Genomic DNA, 19,083 nt, shown 5'->3' with positions numbered 1-19,083 from the left:
GACTCATTCTATTCTTAGCAGCATATTGAGATGCCCCAGCCATTTTGTGGTCAGCTGTGACTCATACACTAGCTATGTACTGAGTTAGTCATAGGTGATGATCAACTTAGTTTCCATAAAGTGAAAATCAGATAGATTATGAAACATTGTGATATGTATTCTTTTTTAAATAAGATACCCTTTAAAATAATTTTAGATGATTACTGGTGATTGATATCAATGGTTCCTATGTGATCAAATGTTATTTCATAACGTATTCAACATTTAGGACATCTTATTTTTTCAATATTGCTTTCAAGTTAAAAATTAGAACTTTAAAAACTAGATATACTAAATATCATGAGACTTCAGATAATGTTTCAGAAAAATAGTGTAGGCTGCATTAATCTTATTAAAATTATAGTTATTTTCTTAAAAACATAATGATCTAATATAACTTTTCCTTCATATTCTCAACTACTGACATGTTGAAATAATGTGAAAGTGATGATTATTACTAAAATTGTTATTTTCTTTTTTTCTTTTTTATTGGGGGGTGGGGGAATCCAGTCGTGGGGCCCGACCCCTGGGCCTGGGTGCTGTCCCTCAGCTCTTCAGCTCAAGGCTAGTGCTCTACCACTTGAGCCACAGCGCCACTTCCGGCTTTTTTGTTTTTGCTTATGTGGTGCTAAGGAATTGAACCCAGGGCCTCACGCATGCAAAGCAAGCGCTCTACCACTGAGCCATTTTCCCAGTCCTAAAATTATTTTCTTCCTTTAATTTTTAACCTGCAAAATAAATCTTTTATCTTTCACTTCTAAACACTATTCTTCATTATAGCTTTGCCTTAATTATACACCTACACATACAAACAAATACACACTAAAAACATCTCTGCTTTATAAAATGTAGTTGTATTCCAAATATTAATGTATATTTTACTTACTGCATACTTCATATATAATAAATTTAGGCTGAGTTATTTATTTTTATTGAAAATATACACATGGGGATGTGATTGAGTACAGTATCTTAAATACTGACCATTTAAGTTTAATGATATACAGAAAAAGGCAGAAAGTATATCAGCTAATACATTTTCTACCTTTATAGCCAGAAAGGAAATGCCTATGATGAAATTCCGTATCATCATGGGCAACACAGTTATAATAATGGGAAAAAACACAAAACATTCTTGGAATAAAACATTAAGAAACAAGTACTAGAAAGGGTTGGAGTGGAATCAATGGAAAGGCAGGGACAAACAGACAAGAAGGGTGGGAAAATGCATTCACGAATTCAATGGTTATCTTACAAAATTGAGAAGATTGAGGGAAAGTATGAGGGGTGGCTGAGACAATTGAAATGGGTGACATTGATGAAAATATATTCAGGAACTCCTTTGTTAAAATGCAGCTCCTTTGTACAATGATGCAAAGGTAAAATATATATAATATTATGTATATATATTTTATATATCTTGGGAATGATGTTGGGGCTTTTGATCTTACCAACTCTCATACTCTATGGTAAAAATGTAGATCAGCACAGCTCCTGTGTTGAGGAGAATGTAAATTACTAGTGAGGTGCTTTAAATAATAAGTAAATAAGCAAACTAAAAATAGAACTACTTTATGTTTGGGCCATACCATACTTGATTATATGTGAAAATAATTTCAGGTTAATACCAAAGATAAATGTTTCTACAGCCATGATTATTGCTGTATACTTCACAGTAAAAAGGAATCAAAGCAGGCCAGATTTCATTTGACTGGCACATATGGTATACGTGAGAAAAGAAATCAAGAAGCTTTATATACATAAACTTCTTTGTTAAATGGAAAAATATGCAATGCATAATCTAAAATTAAGATAAGTTAAAGAAGGGGTAGGTTGAGAATGGTGGGTGAGAATGTTGAAAGAGGTGACATTAATCATGGCGCGCTGTATATATAAACTGTTTGGTGAATGGCAACTCCTTTGTACAACTATTAGAGATAATAAATAAATTATTTTTAAAACACTAAAAAAAGAAAATGTGGTATATGTAGCCAACAGAGTATTTTTCAGCTACAAAGGAAAATAAAATTGTCATTGGCAAGAAAATGTACATAAAAGGAGATGATATTAAGAGAGATACATCAAACTCAGAAAGACGAAGAGCATGTGTTCTCTGTAATAGAATTTAGACCTATAAGAAGGGCAGAAATAAGAAAGGGTCACATGTGTAGATACCAGTAAAAGGGAGGATAGCAGAAGAAAAGATGAAGAGGAAAAGTATAATTGAATTAATTTAAGTTCACAAAGGAAAAATAGAACAATGAAACTCATTGAAATATTAAAATGGGGTGAAGAGTTATAAGAAATTATAATTCGTGAAATAATTTAGATTTTAGAACTCTATGCTAATTTACAGGCATATCTCAGAAATTAATTTGTGTAATTTAGATTGGCTAAAGGAAGAGTGAAAATACTGTGCCAATAATACTGAGAGGAGAAAGAGGAGACATGCATACCAATATATGCATAACAGTTCTACCATAGGGAGAGCAAACAAAAAAGTGAAAAGAAAATACTTCAAAAATTATACGAGTCTTCCCACATTCTGTGTATAAAACAACCTACTGTATATTCAGAAAGTTCAAATAAGGCCTATAGACAAAAAGAAAACAAATAAATAAATAAATGTACTGCATGTTGAAAATAAAAAAATAAAAATACTTTTTTAAGCCACGTTGAAAAAAATAGTGTAAAAGAAGTCAATAAATTTACCATTCTACATCTCAGCAAAAGCAATCAGTGCAAGGAAGAAATATGATAAATTTTAACACATAATTATCTCTTCATTATATATTTTAACTTTAAATATGATTAATTTTCAGAACCAAATCTTCCCTACTTCTTTCTCAGCACAAATTATTTCATTATCTAACAATTTTATTTATTGAGTTTACTGTATATTTTCCCCTTTTTTTCAATAAATCTAGTTGTGTTACCTAGCAAGACATAAATAACACACCACATAATTATAATTTTATAAAATTTAATAGCCTAAAGGAATGGACTTTTCCTTATTATTTTAAATTGCTTCAATAAAGAAATAACTGGAATTCTAGTGTGATTACCTTCTCATTATTATCTTAATATCATTAGTTTTCTCTTAGCATTAATACCATTTATTATAAATGTCAATAAACCAATGTTTCCAAGTTTTTTTTTACTAATTCCAAAACAGAAAATTTTGTATCTTTGAAAGACAGCCTCATGATAACAAAAATAAAAGTTTTATTTTACTTATTTTTTTCATTCACAGATGCCAAGGCTTAACATTCAAGGACTGAAGATAAGATAGAAGTTTTTTGTTGATTGAAATGTTTACCTCTCCTTCAATTTCATGCTTGAAAGGTGACAATCGAAGAATTTGTCATACTTCATTAAAGAATTATTCATGAAGTTTTATCAAAAATGGAAAAGAAGTCAAACTTTTAGATGAACTTTGGTGTTAAAAAAATCATGGTAATTGTGTATGATGGTTTGTGTAATTGTGAGTCTATGAGGTTTCATCCCTAATTAAGTTAGAAAGAGTTCTGATTGACAATCTACTTCTGACATTTTCTTCAGGCTTTTTTTTCTTCAGTACTCTGGGATGAGCATGTTAACAAAGCTGGTGTCTGTCATAAGACCTGTGGAATTCAGATAAATTTGTTAGGGAAACCACAAGCTATTCAACAAGAATCAAAGAACAGATTTTCCTAAGTATAAGGAGCCAAAGCCTTGCTCTGGTGTTTTATTCAGAAATAACGTTCCAAAAGTGACAGGAGACAGGGTTTTACCTTTTCCAGGAGGGGAAAGACAAGAAATTTACACTATTTGTTCAATGATAAGACCAAAATGTTATATTTTAAATGATCTTTGGAGGATTTTTTGTTGATGAAATAATACTGGACTAATATTTTTAATCCAACCTTTTGAATTTTATGTCACCATTGGCAGAAAAGAAAGGTAGAATTAAACATCTCCACAATACTAACAATACAACTTAAAGTTAAGTTTGCCTTCTCAACAATGTAGAAGAAACCATGAGAATGCCCCCTTATGTGGTACAAGTTGTAATCCTAGCTAACTGGGAGGCAGAGATTGGGGATAAATGTTCTCTTCTAACCCACACTAGAAGAACTTTGCCACACTCCATCTTCCAAAGTCTGGGAGCACTAGCACTTTGGCTGGACTTAATGAATATGCATTTTATCCCCAGCAACACAGAGAAAGAAAAGGAGTATTACAGCCTCAAATGGCCACGCTATAAAGAGAGACTCTCCCACAAAAATAACCAGCATAAAAGCAAACGGCTTTTATGGATCACATGGTAGATCACCTGACTTGTAAAACTGAGACCTGGAATTCCATTCCAAGCTCCACTTTAAAAAAATACAAAAACAAGTAGCAATCCATGTGTGATATATTATAAAAGTAAGCGCAGATGAGAGAGATACCCATTCAAATAATTTCTCCTCTTCTTAGTTTTATTAAATAAGGAAGTTCAAAAATCATGTTATTTTCTGGTGAGTATTCTTGCAATTTACTTGCACATGTAATTTTTGACACTTTATGCATATTTGACTTAAATAATAAAAGTTACTTTTTAAAGTTTTAGAGGCTAAAGGTATATTTTTTCACTGCATTGGGAGCTAAAATTTTATTTTTCACAGTTTTGGAGACTGTACACTAAAACTAAGGAGCTGATACAGTAGATTTCATTGGAATAATTTTTATATAAAGTATTTCTTGTTCAAGTTTTCAAATCAATAATATAGTTGAAAAATGGAGAAAAACTAACAGAACCACCGATTAAAATCTACATGTAAATGCTCAAGTTTTAACCCTACAAACTCATTGAATTAAGAGAAAGAAATCATAGAACTAAAATCAATGAACTACCTTCCTTTTACAATTTATTTTATTGTTTTCCTTCATAATTTGTTTTGATTTGGGGAGGACTATTCAAATATACATAGACACTTTAAAAAATATATCAATTCCCATTCCCTTAGTTAGTTAGTTTTCTAATACCTCATGCTGTTTCACTTGAGCCATGTTTCTGTTCATAGAAAACAATTAATTATAGACTGAGTCCCAAGTACTTTCATGTGTGCGCTGTATTGAGCTGCAGACTCCTGAGGTATGAGCTACCAGTATGAGGCTCAATATTGTCTTTTGACTGAATCTAATATGTTACAATGGAACAGAGAAAATATGATTTTATCATAAACCCACAAAAGGATAAGTGTGCTTTATTACAGTTTAAGACCTTTTGCAAATTGCTTTTCATAAAGATAACTAAAAAGAACCATAGAAATATTAAACTGTTCCTGTGCAAATGATAGAGAAGGATATTTCAAACAAAGAAGAAGCATCCTCATGAAATCTCAGCTTGGCAAGTTAAGTCTTAAATTGCGGTTAAGAACAGTGCCAACCAAGCGTTAATTCTTAGGAGGCAGATACAAAGACACTATCAGGAGCACACGAATGCAGTAACTTGTTAAAAATTAAGATCTAGCACGGGGCCAGGGAGAAGTCTGTAAAGATGAGCTTGACATCTTCTCAGCCCCCACAGCAGGTAGCACTCTAGCTTGTCCAAAATAAATCTTGCCGAACAGAGAATCTGTCTCACTCAGTCACTGCCTGTGAGCTGCTCTGGAAAGTGAACAACCTCAGTCAGGTGGTTCTTTGAGAGTGAGCCAGAAACTGGGGGAGCTGACAGAAGGTTGGATGCTGCCTGCTGACCAGCTTTGCCTGCATTTTTAGGGCAGCCAAGTCCTTCAATAAAGGAGGTTGAGAAACACAATCTCCTAGCCTTACTTCACTGCCATACCAGAGCTGCACTCAGCAATTAATATTCACTTTACCTCACTGCTCACTTTAATCATGAACTACATAGCAAGTGACTGTTCACACCTGGCAAATAAGTCACTAAAAATAAAATAAATAAACAATATATGAAGAGGGAATGTTGGAGTTGCTGCTTCTGATGAAAATGTTTTAAAAGGTGTTTATAAATCAAGTAGGAAAGATCAATAACTTAGTAAAAAGAAGACGGGGAAAAAGGCAGAGTAAGTAAATGGATAGTGTAAATACAGCAGCCGGAAAACCTTTCCAAATTTTATTAAAATCTGAGAAACATACAGTGAAAGAAACATATATTAAACTTCAATGAGATGTCAGTTTTAGCAATGAGCTTTGTGAAGTAAAAAATGTTGGTAAGATTTACAATATTAAAAAAGGAATAGAAAAAGAAAGACTGTTCTGCATTATTACATTATGGGGTAAATTGGATCAAACACCCATGTAGGACATAGAGGAATACCTTTCAAGGTGAGAAACATACTTCATGGTTGTGTTTTCCCAGAATTTTCACTTTTAAGCATTCATCATAGAAGTACTTACACAGGAATAAGAAATCAACAACACACACACACAAAAAAAAATCAACAACACTATCAGTAACAACCAGCATTAATTGTATTCCTTGAAGATTCTTAAGTTCAGCAAGAATATTTTTAAATAAGCTATACAAATTATAAAAATTTTATGAGCACTTGAACGAAAAGGAAATAAACTCAAAATCTTATCATTTGGCAAATCATAGTTGTATAACAATACAAATCAAACACATAAATGTGTATGCATGTAACTAATGGCACACTAAATATATATGTGTACGTATCCATGCACATATTTACAAGATAGAATTCTGAAAAAGAAAAAAAATGAATTTCTCTCTTCTTAGTACCTAAATGGTATTTCTTTATTCTTCATGCCTGAATATCTCAAAACAAGTTCTCTTTTTGCTGGTAATATATAACATTATTTTAATTCAATAAGACACAGATGCTTCTTTGTACATTTCATAATATTTTCTTCTTTTACTATCTCATCACTTTGAATGTGTACTGTGTACATAGTTAGCAGATTTTGAACTATGATAGAGTGGCAATTTCTAAGATGACTCATGGATATCTCTACTTAGTATTTGTAGAAAACTGTTCTTTTCAGTGGTAGCTGGATCTACCTGCCTTGGGCATGAGGTTGTAAAGATGGTGGAGATGACAGTATATGAATTTAAGGATTCAATTTTTCATGATCGTAATTTGACTTTTCTTCCTGGCTCTGCTTTTGTGTTTTGTCAGCCAAGCAACTGTTGGAAGCCTCTAGAAGCAGCCAGCCAGTAGGAAACGAAATCCTTAGTGCAGTGGCCAGGAGCAAGTGAGTCCTGCCAATGACCATTTGAATGACCTTGTGCTGACCTGTTTAAGGTTCATGAGCCCCGAGTCCTCCATGTGAGATATCAGGCTGCAGAGACACCTGATTTGTCACTCATTGACAGACTATGAAGCAGAAGATCAGTTTTGGAAGAGAGCAGATGCTGCCTCACAGAGACTCTGAGACACTGAATGCATGCTGTTTGAAGCCACTACATCTGAGCAGACAACAAAATGTAACAATAAAGAATTAGAATAGGCCACACATTAAAATTAATATTAGGTAAATAGCAACTCCTTTGTACAACTATGTAAAAATAGTAGAATTAATTAATGGTTAATTAAAAATAGCATTTGTCCAAAGATAATGTACACAATCTATCATTTCAATAGAATTTCTAATTATAAATGTGCTACTGAAGTTGTTGCACAAATGTAATCACTTAGATTATTTTCTGCTAATAACTCAATTCTAACTCATAAGGTGCTTCATCTGCTCCATGCTTACTGGTCTGTCAATTGATGTTAATAATTTTTTTTACAGGATAAGTGAGGTGAGCAGATTTCAAAATATGACTCTTGGAACATTGAATCAGACATGGAATCTGGAGAAGAAAGTAAATCTGGATGTCAAAACAGACCTACTGATGAGAGGACCAAGGTTTTTAATAAATCTCCAGGTGAATGTGTTATAAAGCACATCCTACCATTTACATTCTTCTGCATCACAACATGGATGAGTTGTGCCAGCATGTTAAACTAGTTACTGTTTAGGGAGGGTTAAGATAGTCTCACATAGCCTTTATAAGAGTGGCTAATAGGCTAAAGCTAAATCTCATAACTCATCTTTGGTCAACACTAAATAGTTGATGCAGCCAAGTACTTATGGGATGCAATAACATGCTGGATAGCTAACTTTGTAATCTATGCTACATAGAGTCTATGGTAAGAAAAAATGAACACAATATGCCATTGGTTAAATAGTTGAGCCAAGTATACTGGTACCTTACATTTTGCTAGATGGATATTCATGTAGCCCAGCAGAATTTTAATAAACTGAGAACACATTCCTTATCTTGTCCTGGAAAATTGCCTGATGGATGAATGCTGAAATGCTTTATTCATGAGCAGACACCAACCTAGGAGGATAAATGTTGATTGGGATTATGGCCTAGATGCACAAAGCCTCCTTTCTTTCCATTTTCTTCCATGTTTGTGACTAAACAAGGCACATTTGGTTCTTTATCTCTTAGAGATGAGAAGATTTGGTGGCTCGAAATTGTGTGCACACTTGAAGTTTTACAGAGAGAAGCAGAAGTGATTGCAACTGGAGATGCAGAGAGAGAAACCTGGCACTGTAAAAATGTGTTTTTTTGAAGTTTGAAAAAAGTATTACTATTATAATGATTGTTTTGTTCCTTATTATTTTTCCAGCACTTCTGATTGTGGCATCTTTTAAATAAAATTTTTTACTATTTGTGCAATTGTGATAACACAATTCTATTGGGAGGGAAAACCCAGCATTTTTATGATTGAATTTGTTTTCTTTCCTTTGTCTTCTTTTTGAATTTACCAACAATAACATCACTAATGGTTTAGAAGTAAAAAAATATTATTTAGAGAACTGTTAAAGGACAAATACAAGAATTCTCCCTTTTAATCTTAATTTCCCATATATTTAACATTGAAAGGCAATAAACTGCATTTAAGGTAAGAGTGACAGTAGCAACCAACTTGAAGAGGACAGAAGCACTCTTTTTCAAAGATTTGTTTTGGTTGCCAAAAGTCTATCAACCTACATTTTCTGACAGAATTATGTTTTACATTGTTATGATTAAATACATTTTATGCGGACATAGGGCATTTTATGTGTCACAGGTGCTACTTGATCTCCTAAAAATCCAAATATCTTCACTCATAATTATTTTGTGATGTATTCAAGACTATTACATCACAACTATGAACTTCTTCTCATCAAGAATTATCTTAACATATCTTATAAAAGCCAAGTCGATTGAGTGTGGGCAAAGCCTCAACAATACAATCCTACATCACTTCTTCACTTACAAGGTTGGCTTCTTGTTAAGATAAATGCTTGTTACTTATTATGACTGATTTTTCAAACTGTAAAGAGTTCATTTAGCTGAAGATCATGCTAACTCTGTACAACCAAGAAAAGTTTAGAAAGTAATTAAAGCTTCTAAAGTGGTTAAACAAGTTTACACTCACACCAATAATGCAGTAGGGTTCCCTTCTGTCCACATCCCCTCCAGCATCTGATATTATTAGAGTTTTTGATTATAGCCATTCTAAATGGGGTGGTATCTCAATGCTGTTTTGATTTGCATTTATTTTATGGCTAGAGAGGTTGAGCATTTCTTCATGTGTCTATTGGCCATTCTTATTTCCTCTTCAGAGAAATCTTTCTTTAAGTCTTTAGCCCACTTATTTATTGGGCAGTTGTTTCTTTGAGGATTTGTTGTTGGGGGATTTAATTTTTTGAGTTCTAAGTATGTTTTAGATATGAGAGCCGTGTCTATTGTATGGCTAGTGAAGATCTTCTCCCAATCGTGAGTTTTCTATTGATTTTGCTAGTTATGTCCTTTGCCTTGCAGAAGCTCTGCAGCTTCATGCAATCCCATTTGTCCAACCTTTCTTTGATTTGTTGTGTTTCTGGGTCTGTATTGAGAAAATTTCAGCCTGTGTCAAGGAGACCTAAGCTTTCTCCTAGTCCTTCCTGTAAAGTTTTCAGGGTGTCTGCTTTGACTCAGAGGTCTCTGATCAATTTGGAGTTGATTCTGGTGCAAGGTGATATATAAGGATCTAGCTTTAGTTTTCTACAGGTGTTTAACCGATTTTGCCAGCACCATTTACTGAAGAGGCTGTCTTTCTTCCACTCTATTTTTTTAGCTCCCTTATCGAAGATTAGGTGGCTATACGTCTGTGGGTTCATTTCTAGGTTTTAAGTTCTATTCCATTGGGCCTCAGGTCTGTTCTTGTGCCAGTACCAAGCTGTTTTGATTACTATGTCTTTGTAGTAGGGTTTGAAATTTGGTATCGATATTCCCCCAGCACTGCTCTTTCTGTTAAAGATCTTTTTTGCTCTTCAGGGTCTTTTATTGTGCCATCTGAATTTTGGGGTTGCTTCTTTTATTTCATGTAGAGTTCCCCTATGACCCAACAATCCCACTTTTGGGCATTCATCCAAATGATCACAAACAAGGCCAATCTAAATCTACAAGCACAACTTTTTATCACAGCATTATTTAACATAGCTAAGATATGGAACCAACTCAGATGCCCCTCAGTAGATGAATGGATCAATACAATGTGGTATATATATATATATATATATATACACAATGGAATTCTATGCCTCCATCAGAAAGAATGACATTGCCCCTTTGTTAGGAAATGGAAAGAGTTGGAAAAAATTATATTAAGTGAAGTAAGCCAGGAACAAAGAAACATGGGTCCCATGGTTTCCCTTATTTGCAATAACTAGTACATGTGTAGCACAAACAACAAAGTTAAAAAGCTATGTACATATGACCATATAATGATGTTAAGCAAAATGAACCCCACTATAGGGACACAAATATTTTTTTTTCTTGTTTGCTTTTGTTTCTAACGTATTTTTAATATACCATGTGATTTTTTTTATTTCTTCATATGTTTCTCCCCCAAGGTATAACCCCTGTTTTCACTGTATTTGGTGTCCGTGCCCTGCATCTTCTATATATACTTCTGTTCTAATTCAAGGAGAGGAAGGGAAAAATCAAAATGCATAAATACGGATACAGGTTGATCCATTGAAACAATGAGATGTACAAGATGCTGTATTGAAAACAAACTTATAGCTTTGGTTGTTGTGGGGAGGTAGTTGTGGGAATGGGAGGGAAGGGATGGTAGGGGAAAAACAAAGAGGAGACAACAATGCTCAATAGGAAATGTACTCATTACCTTGATCATGTAATTGTAACCCTTCTGTACAGTATTTTTACAATAAAAAACATACAAAATAAAATTTAAAAATTTTAAAAAGAAACAAGCTTAGGCAACATAAAAAAATTACAGAATTTATAGCTTGATGAATTTTGGAATATCCTTGAACAACAACTTTTGTAAGTGATGCAACCCATAGAAATCATTTTCCTTTTCTAGAAATATTATCTTTAACAGAATAAGATCAGAAAGGAGTTATCTTTTTGCAAAGACATCATCAACAGCCTATTTTTTTGGGGTGGGTCCGTTCGTGGGTCCTGAACTCTGGGTCTGGGCGTTGTCCCTCAGCTCTTCAGCTCAAGGCTAGCACTCTACCACTTGAGCCACAGTGCCACTTCAGGCTTTTTTCTTTTTGCTTATGTGGTGCTGAGGAGTCGAACCCAGGGCCTCATGCATGCAAGGCAAATGTCTACCACTGAGCCACCTTCCCAGCCCCAGCACTCTATTTTTGTTTGTTTCTTTTTGAGATCGTATATAGATATATAAGCTCTATGCCATCTCTTGAATGAGCACTACATGACTCAGGCTGACCAAAATACTAGTCATTGATCTGAACTTGACTGAAAGATAAATTAAAAATAGTAATGGAATGTCAGTTTCATCCTGCTTATCTTAATTTTTTATCTTTTGTAGAAACATCTTTATACACATGTATATATATACATCTATTTTAAATATATCACTTATATTGATGACTGTACACATTTTCTTATAGCTATGAATATGGGTAGGGAAGGTATGTGTATCCATGTTATCTTTGGACAAATGTGTGAGAAAGCAAATGTGTCTTAAGAAGTGGGCTGGGAAAGAACACACACATGTGTGCACGTGCTCGCACACACACACACACACACACACACATGCACACACAGGGGCATATTGTACAGAATATGGCCTATCTTGTCATTGTATTTCTCCACACAGAACAAATTAACATATTAAAACATGCGTTCAACTACAAGATATCTATTATACAATACACTACCTCTTCTATTCTACTTTAGTACCCACTTGCTTATTATTTATCTGAAATGATGTCATGTTGTCATTAAGTACAATATAAAGAGAAGTGAAAATAAGGTATTCTAAATTAAACAATTTAATAAATGCATAGAAATTGGAAATACTAGTTCATATTGTCTAAAGAAACCTTTCTAACTTTGTGAAGTAAAACCAGGCTCAGAAGAATAAAGAGCAGATGTTTTCTCTCCTATGTGGATCTTAGACCAAATCGTAACCTCTCATATATCACACATATATATATGATCCAGATGACTAAAGTTTAGGATATATAGGAGTGAAACTCCATGAAGAAACCATTTGAACAACTGAAATAGAGTCTAACAAAATTAATATCAGGGAAATGAAATGTGATCGTAATGTTGGGGTTGGTGAGAAAGAAATGATTACATGACAACAGCAAAAATACTCACTGTGTGCATTTGTTCAAAATATAGTGAAAATTTTGAAATTAATTGAGAAGGAAACAGTTTGAGGGCAAATGATAGAAAAGTTGACTCTAAACAAGAAATACTGAACAATTAGATGGACTGGCTAATTGAACCTCTTTTGTACAACAATTTGTAGGTCAGAAAAAAATAAATAAAATAAATTTTTATAAATGTGTGCATTAACGTATCCCTTATTTAGGGCTGGGAAGGTAGTTCAGTGCTAAAGTGCTTGCCTTGCAAGCCCTGGGGTTCAATTCCTCAGCACCACGTCAGCAGAAAAAGCCAGAAGTGGTACTATGGCTCAAGTGTACAGCACTAGCCTTGAGCTGAAGCGCTGAGGGACAGCACTGAGGACAGAGTTCAGGTCCCATAACCAACCAAAAAAATCCTATTTATTTAGAATGCTGTTTAGAAGAATAATTTTGAAAAATCTATTACTGAGATTTAAGATAGCTAAGATAGCAAATTATCAACATTCATTGTTTCTAGTCTCATGGAAGGAAATACAGCTTTCTGGAACTGTTTGTAATACTGACATTTCTTATGATGATGAATTTTTTTCCTATGAAAATACCTGATATATTACTCACTTTGATTTCTCTACACTTTACACTGCAGTTCATTTTTGCCCATGTTTTATGCTTCCCTCAAGAATAAAAAATAGTTTATATGCATTTAGAAGTGGGGGCTCTTAGAAAAAGTAGAGTGAAAGCAGATTAAATAGAAGCCCTTAGGAAGTGTAAATGGAAGTCAAAAATAGAATCTGGGGCTGGAAATTGAAAGCTTTAGAGAATGTTAAGCAGAAAAGGCACCATGAAGGTGTTTGTTCAGAATACACTGGAGAAAAATCACAAGCCAGATCATTTAAGGATTTGCTTTTCTTTTCTTCTTTTCTATACTCACCTCGAGAACTAGGCAAATATACACAATTAATTGGACAAAGAATAGGGAAAGTAAAATATTTCTGTAAATACACATTGGAAACTAGTGTAGAAGTAAAAGTGAATTGTGAACAATGTTAACACACAATAAGCATTTCCTGGATGAATTTATTTCTTCAAGTTTGTTGTGAAATAATTCTGATCTCCTCTTCTTTAGACGTATATTAAGTATTTGCCATATACCTCTTAACTACTGGTTTAAAAAAAAGAGTCAGTAATTCAAAATATAATTTAAACATACATAATCAATATAAATATAAACTAATTTTTAAAAGTGAGAGAAGAATGTTTTGCAGTGAAACATTTGTATGTTAAACTGCATATTTTTTAACAAATTAACTATATATATTAATAATACATTTAATCTACTCTAAAATAAGGAAATTCACATTTTGTGAACTTCTTTACATTAAAGGGATAACTGGTCTTCCCTTGATATAAAGACAAGATTATACTTACATCGTTATATAAGTAAAATTAATAGCATTTTTTAGATACAGGTGCTTAGAAATATTGTTCTTGTAGATAGGTCATGCAGTTTGGTCAGGGTTGCAGAACTGTTTTGATACTGTATAAATATGTTATAGCAGCGATCATATATTCTGAAATTGTGGGATCTTGTGGAGAATTCTCATAATGAAAGGTGGCAATCAACAAAGCTGAAATGGAAACAAGCATTTTTGGATCTAGTGATGGCTGTTTCTTACACCTCCTTTTAAAATTCATTGAAACTGGTTGTGTGTGTGTGTGTGTGTGTGTATGTGTGTGTGTGTGTGTGTGTGCACGTGCATGTGCATGGTTCCAAGCGAGTGCCAAATCCTAACCTGGAAATCAGCAGCAGACATTATTTTAGGAAATAATAGGACAGGTGTCTTTTAATATGTGTATAATTCAATATGTCTTATGAATGTGTGAAAAATTGTTCAGATTTTAGAGCCATTAATGGAATGTAAATAAAAATGGGACTGAAAGACCATCTCACCAGGATAGAAATAGCTATATTAAAAAAAAAAAAAAAAGGATTAGCTAGGAGCTGGTGGCTCACGCCTGTAATCATAGTTACTCAGGAGGCCAGCCCAGGCAGGAAAGTCTGGAAAACTCCTATCTCCAATTAACCACCAGAAAACTAGAAGGGGAGCTGGGACTAAAGTGGAAGAGTGCTCACCTTGAGCTGAAGATCTGAGGGACAGTGCCCAGAGTTCAAGGCCCACAACTGACAAAAAAAAAAAAAAAAGATTAAAAGGAAGAAAACAACTAATGCTATTATGGACTGGACCAAGAGAAAGAAAAAAACTAATGCTATTATGAACTGGATCAAAAAAAATGTCTCTACTATTGGTGGAATGTGAATTCATATACACAAGATAAATAACACAATGATAACACAATGTAACGTATTCAAAGAAAACATATGCCACGCCTACTCCGGTGGAGTCTGCTTAGCATGGAAAACCTGCTTTCAGACCTGAGAATGGGGCTTCACAGAGACCTATCTCTGAGAATGGGACTTCACCGAAGTCTACCTCAGAGAATGGGGCTTCAAAGAGGCCTACCTCCTGGAAAGGCTGGCAAGCCCCTGGGAAAGATATGCTTCTGTTCCTGTTTTTTTTTTTTCTTCACTGTATAGGAGTGCCTATTAATCTTTTACTGTTTCTGCTGCTCATTGTACTTACTCATGCTCAACGTTCCCCTATTCAAGGCTCTTTCTTAAGAGTGTTGACGACTCCAACATCTGATGAGTGTCTTAAAAATATGACTAGCTCACCAGAGTTAAATGCTACCCTGAAAGCCCCTCTTATGGAGGCTAGTAGACAAGTCATAAGTAAATATAAAAGTATTGGGGGTTTTACGATGTCATTTCAGCAGAAGGAATTGTAAGAGATTTACAAGAAGCTGTAGGCGCGGCTAGAACAGAAAGAGTGTATGGCAATTGCTGGGAAAACTACTTAGGAGAAAGAACTTCCTGTTACTCTCTTTCATTTACTAAGAGACTTGCTAGATCTAGGCCATCTTGGTGCTTACTATTAAAGAAGGAACAGGAAAGATCTCATGGGACAGTTAAGGCCTCTATAGAAAAAAGTAATGGTTAATTGATGATAAACATAGAAACCCATTGTATTTCTTAAAAATAGAGGTAAAGCCGGAAACAAGTGCCTATCAGGCGACCAGCTGGTGACCACCCAAGAATGAAGCCCTGCAGCAAGATTGTGTAACCTTTTGCCCTTTTTCATGGAGACTTTTGCTATAAAAGTTTGTTATCCTCTGTATTAAATCGCACTCAGCATCCACTCCTCTTGTGTGTGAGTTGTCTGCTTGCCATCTCCTCACTTATTCCAGTTTCTCCACTAGGTGTCCTCTGTTGTCCCGACAGAACCAGTCTGCAGCAAACATACAGCCAGTTTTTGTTTTGTTTTGTTTTGTTTTTTTTAAATTCAGCTGTTAGGTTCTGTTTTATATTTAAGTTGACTTTGCATTCCTATATTTATTGCATATTTTTATAAGTAGCTAAAACATGTAATTATCTTAGATGTCCATCAAAAAATACAGATAGAGTATGGTATTTGAAGGGTAAATGGAGTATTATTCAGTCATAAAAAAACATACATCCTGGGCAGGGAATGGAGTTTTATGCCTGCAACCTTAGCTAATTGGAAAGAAGAAATAGGACATTTGTCATTCTATGCTAGCCTGGGAAAAGTTAGTTTAATACTTTATAGCAAAAACAAAGTGAAAGCAAAGATAATGAAGCCATGACTCTCAAGTGGTAGAGTGTTTGCTGAGGAAGTGTGAGACAGTAAGAGAAAAAAAAATCAGTAACATACATGAAGAAAGCATACAACGTTCTCAATTTCAGCACAATTGATAGAACTACAGAATGACATTTTAGTGAATTAATTCAGAACAGAAAAACAGTTATTGCATGTTCTATTTCATATGTGAAAGGTAAAAATCTATATGGCAACTTAGAATAGTTTTTAATATAACTGGAAAGGATACTGGCAGAGAAGGGAGTTCAGATGTAAGTAGTGTCATTGAACATGTTACACCATGTACAGATATGAAAATACACATTTATTGCTCATTAAATTGTACAAATAGTATATGTTAATAAAAACAAAGGGTAAAATAATGCCAAATAAAACAACAAAGAGAGATTTTGACAATATATGACAAGCTATGGCTTAGATTCAACTGTGAATATATCACTACACATACTGTACTAAAGGACTCTAATTCTGAAAACATAGGACATCTTGCTTAACATTTTATGCAGGCTTTATCCTTCTTCTTTTTTTTTTTTTTTTTTTTTTGGTTATGGGGCCAGAATTCTGGGCCTGGGTGCTGTCCCTCACCTCTTCATCTCAAGGCTAGCTAGCACTCTACTACTTGAGCCACAATACCACTTCGGCTTTTTCTGCTTATGTGGTGCTGAGGAATCGAACCCAGGTCCTCATGTATGCAAGGCAAGCAGTCTACCACTAAGCCTCCTTCCCAACCCTACCCTTCTATTTTCACATCAAATATTTGGATAATGGCAAATATATGAGTAGTTAAAAATCTAAAACCATAAATAATCTGAGTATCAGATGAAACAAAATATTAAACTATAACAAAACATAGTTTTTTAGTTTTCAATATTAAAAGACTCAAAGCTACTTTCATATAAATATAAAAAGATATTATCTCCAAAAGATATTGATGAAGGCAAGCTTACGCAACCCCCCTCCTCCCCCCGCTTTTGGGTGGTTCTAGGCTTTGGGCTTCATGCTTACTAGAATGTCACCCAATTATCTGAGTAATGTCTGCATACCTGATTTTGTTGGTTGATTTGAATAGAGAAAAAAAGTGATCTTATTCTGCCTAGATAGGACTTGAACTGAGACCCTCCAAATCTCAGCCTCTTGCATCATTCAGAGCGTAAGCATGCGCTACTTGCATCCATCTTTTATTTTTATTTTTTAGTATCTTCAATTATTCAATAAAGCAGTTTATTATATTCAATTATTCAACAAAGCAGTTTACAAATACTATGTATTTCAATTAATGTCACCCCATTCAACATTCTCTCTTTCCTACCACTTATCTTATTCCTCTTAACTTTGCAAGATATATATTAGATTCTTAACTTTTCCTTTCTCTTCTTTTGACCACCCTTTTCTCTTGATACCACCTCATCTCACATGAGTTCCAGCTTGCCAGTGTTTCATACTGCTGAAATTTGACTTTGTCTTTCTAAGAAATTATATTGAGTTCTTCCTTAAATCTACCTTATTTCACTTAATACATTTGAATACACTAACATACAAACCACTAAATTAGCTTTTAAGTTTATAAGCTAAATCTAATTCCCACATTTATTATTTGAATCTGTAACCATAACAAATATTTTTATTGTTACTATAGAGCTGAGAGGGTTACAATTACGTGAATCAGGAAATAAGTAAGAAGTTCCATTTTTTTAAATGATGACCCTCCTTCCCTCAGTCTCTCCCAGTTTTTCCCCGGCATCCCCACCAACAGGATATTCAGTTCAGTTTCCACAGTGTCTAGTCAGTACCAGTGTTTCATTTCTGTGTTTACCCTTGTTCTACCTTTTCTGTGCCCCTTTACCTTCTCAACTATAAACTAACAAGTTATTTCATAAAACTGCTGAACCTTACTAGAACAATAAAGATTAAACATTACTAAATGCTCATTATCTGAGGCAAATAAAGTTTTAATTATATTTATAACAATTATATTTATAAAAACTGTAATTCTGATAATACATTTTGGTTCTTTTCTCTTCTTTCTTTTTTAGGTCCACAATCAGGACCTAAAAAGATCTAAAAAGACCTAGAAACACATCTGATGCTTTCATCACTGGTTGTTGCTTCACCAACCAAGCCATGCTTGAAATACACTGTATGATATGCTACAATGTGGATCAGGAAGGTATTGTAATGTGTGAGTAGGAATAGAGAGTACCCATTTCTTAGAGTCACAGAACAAATTAGAATTGCAACAGAAACTTCACATGAAATACAATTAAACTTTTTTGTTATCGTATTTTCATTATCAAATATTGCACACTTATTTTTTCGTATTTCCTATTACAATATCATTAATTTGCACTGGTTTTAAATTTTTAGTTTTAAAGAGGATACATTTTATTATTATTATAAAGGTGATGTAGAAAAGGGTTACAGTTACATAAATCATGTGTAGATTACATAAAGAAGTTACTTTTCTTGCTATAATTTTCTATTTTTGTATCTAAATACAAGTCAAAAATTGAAAAGATATACTTGCAATATTCAGGTATGAGAGATACTGTAGGATAATTTCTTAATATATTCAAAGTTGGTCCCATTAAAGAAGAGATACAATATGAATTTTAAAGATTTTTGAATTCTTATTTAGAATTTCATAGTGATGCTGGAATCAGGCAAGGGCCAACTTCAAAAT

The 19,083-nt window shown here is 33.8% G+C and overlaps 2 long non-coding RNA genes across 2 annotated transcripts in view; both read left to right on the top strand.

Annotated features, from left to right (window-relative positions):
• Nucleotides 1-7,213, top strand: part of LOC138841423 (uncharacterized) — a 47,311-nt gene extending 40,098 nt beyond the window's left edge. The window contains exons 2-3 of the long non-coding RNA XR_011376427.1: nt 3,293-3,384; nt 7,167-7,213. This is a non-coding gene — a long non-coding RNA (uncharacterized lncRNA). The remainder of the gene's footprint in view (nt 1-3,292; nt 3,385-7,166) is intronic.
• A 127-nt stretch (nt 7,214-7,340) lies between these two features.
• On the top strand, nt 7,341-8,588 carry LOC138841424 (uncharacterized). The gene is made up of 3 exons (XR_011376428.1): nt 7,341-7,521; nt 7,783-7,918; nt 8,492-8,588. It is a non-coding gene; the product is annotated as an uncharacterized lncRNA (long non-coding RNA).
• The last annotated feature ends 10,495 nt before the right edge of the window (nt 8,589-19,083 follow it).

Source organism: Dipodomys merriami, unplaced genomic scaffold (genome assembly GCF_024711535.1).
Source record: "Dipodomys merriami isolate MVZ:Mamm:240054 unplaced genomic scaffold, mDipMer1.0.p SCAF_32, whole genome shotgun sequence".
Lineage (NCBI taxonomy): Eukaryota > Metazoa > Chordata > Mammalia > Rodentia > Heteromyidae > Dipodomys > Dipodomys merriami.
The sequence above is the reverse complement of the archived record's forward strand: the minus strand, read 5'-3'. Positions and strand labels throughout refer to the sequence as shown.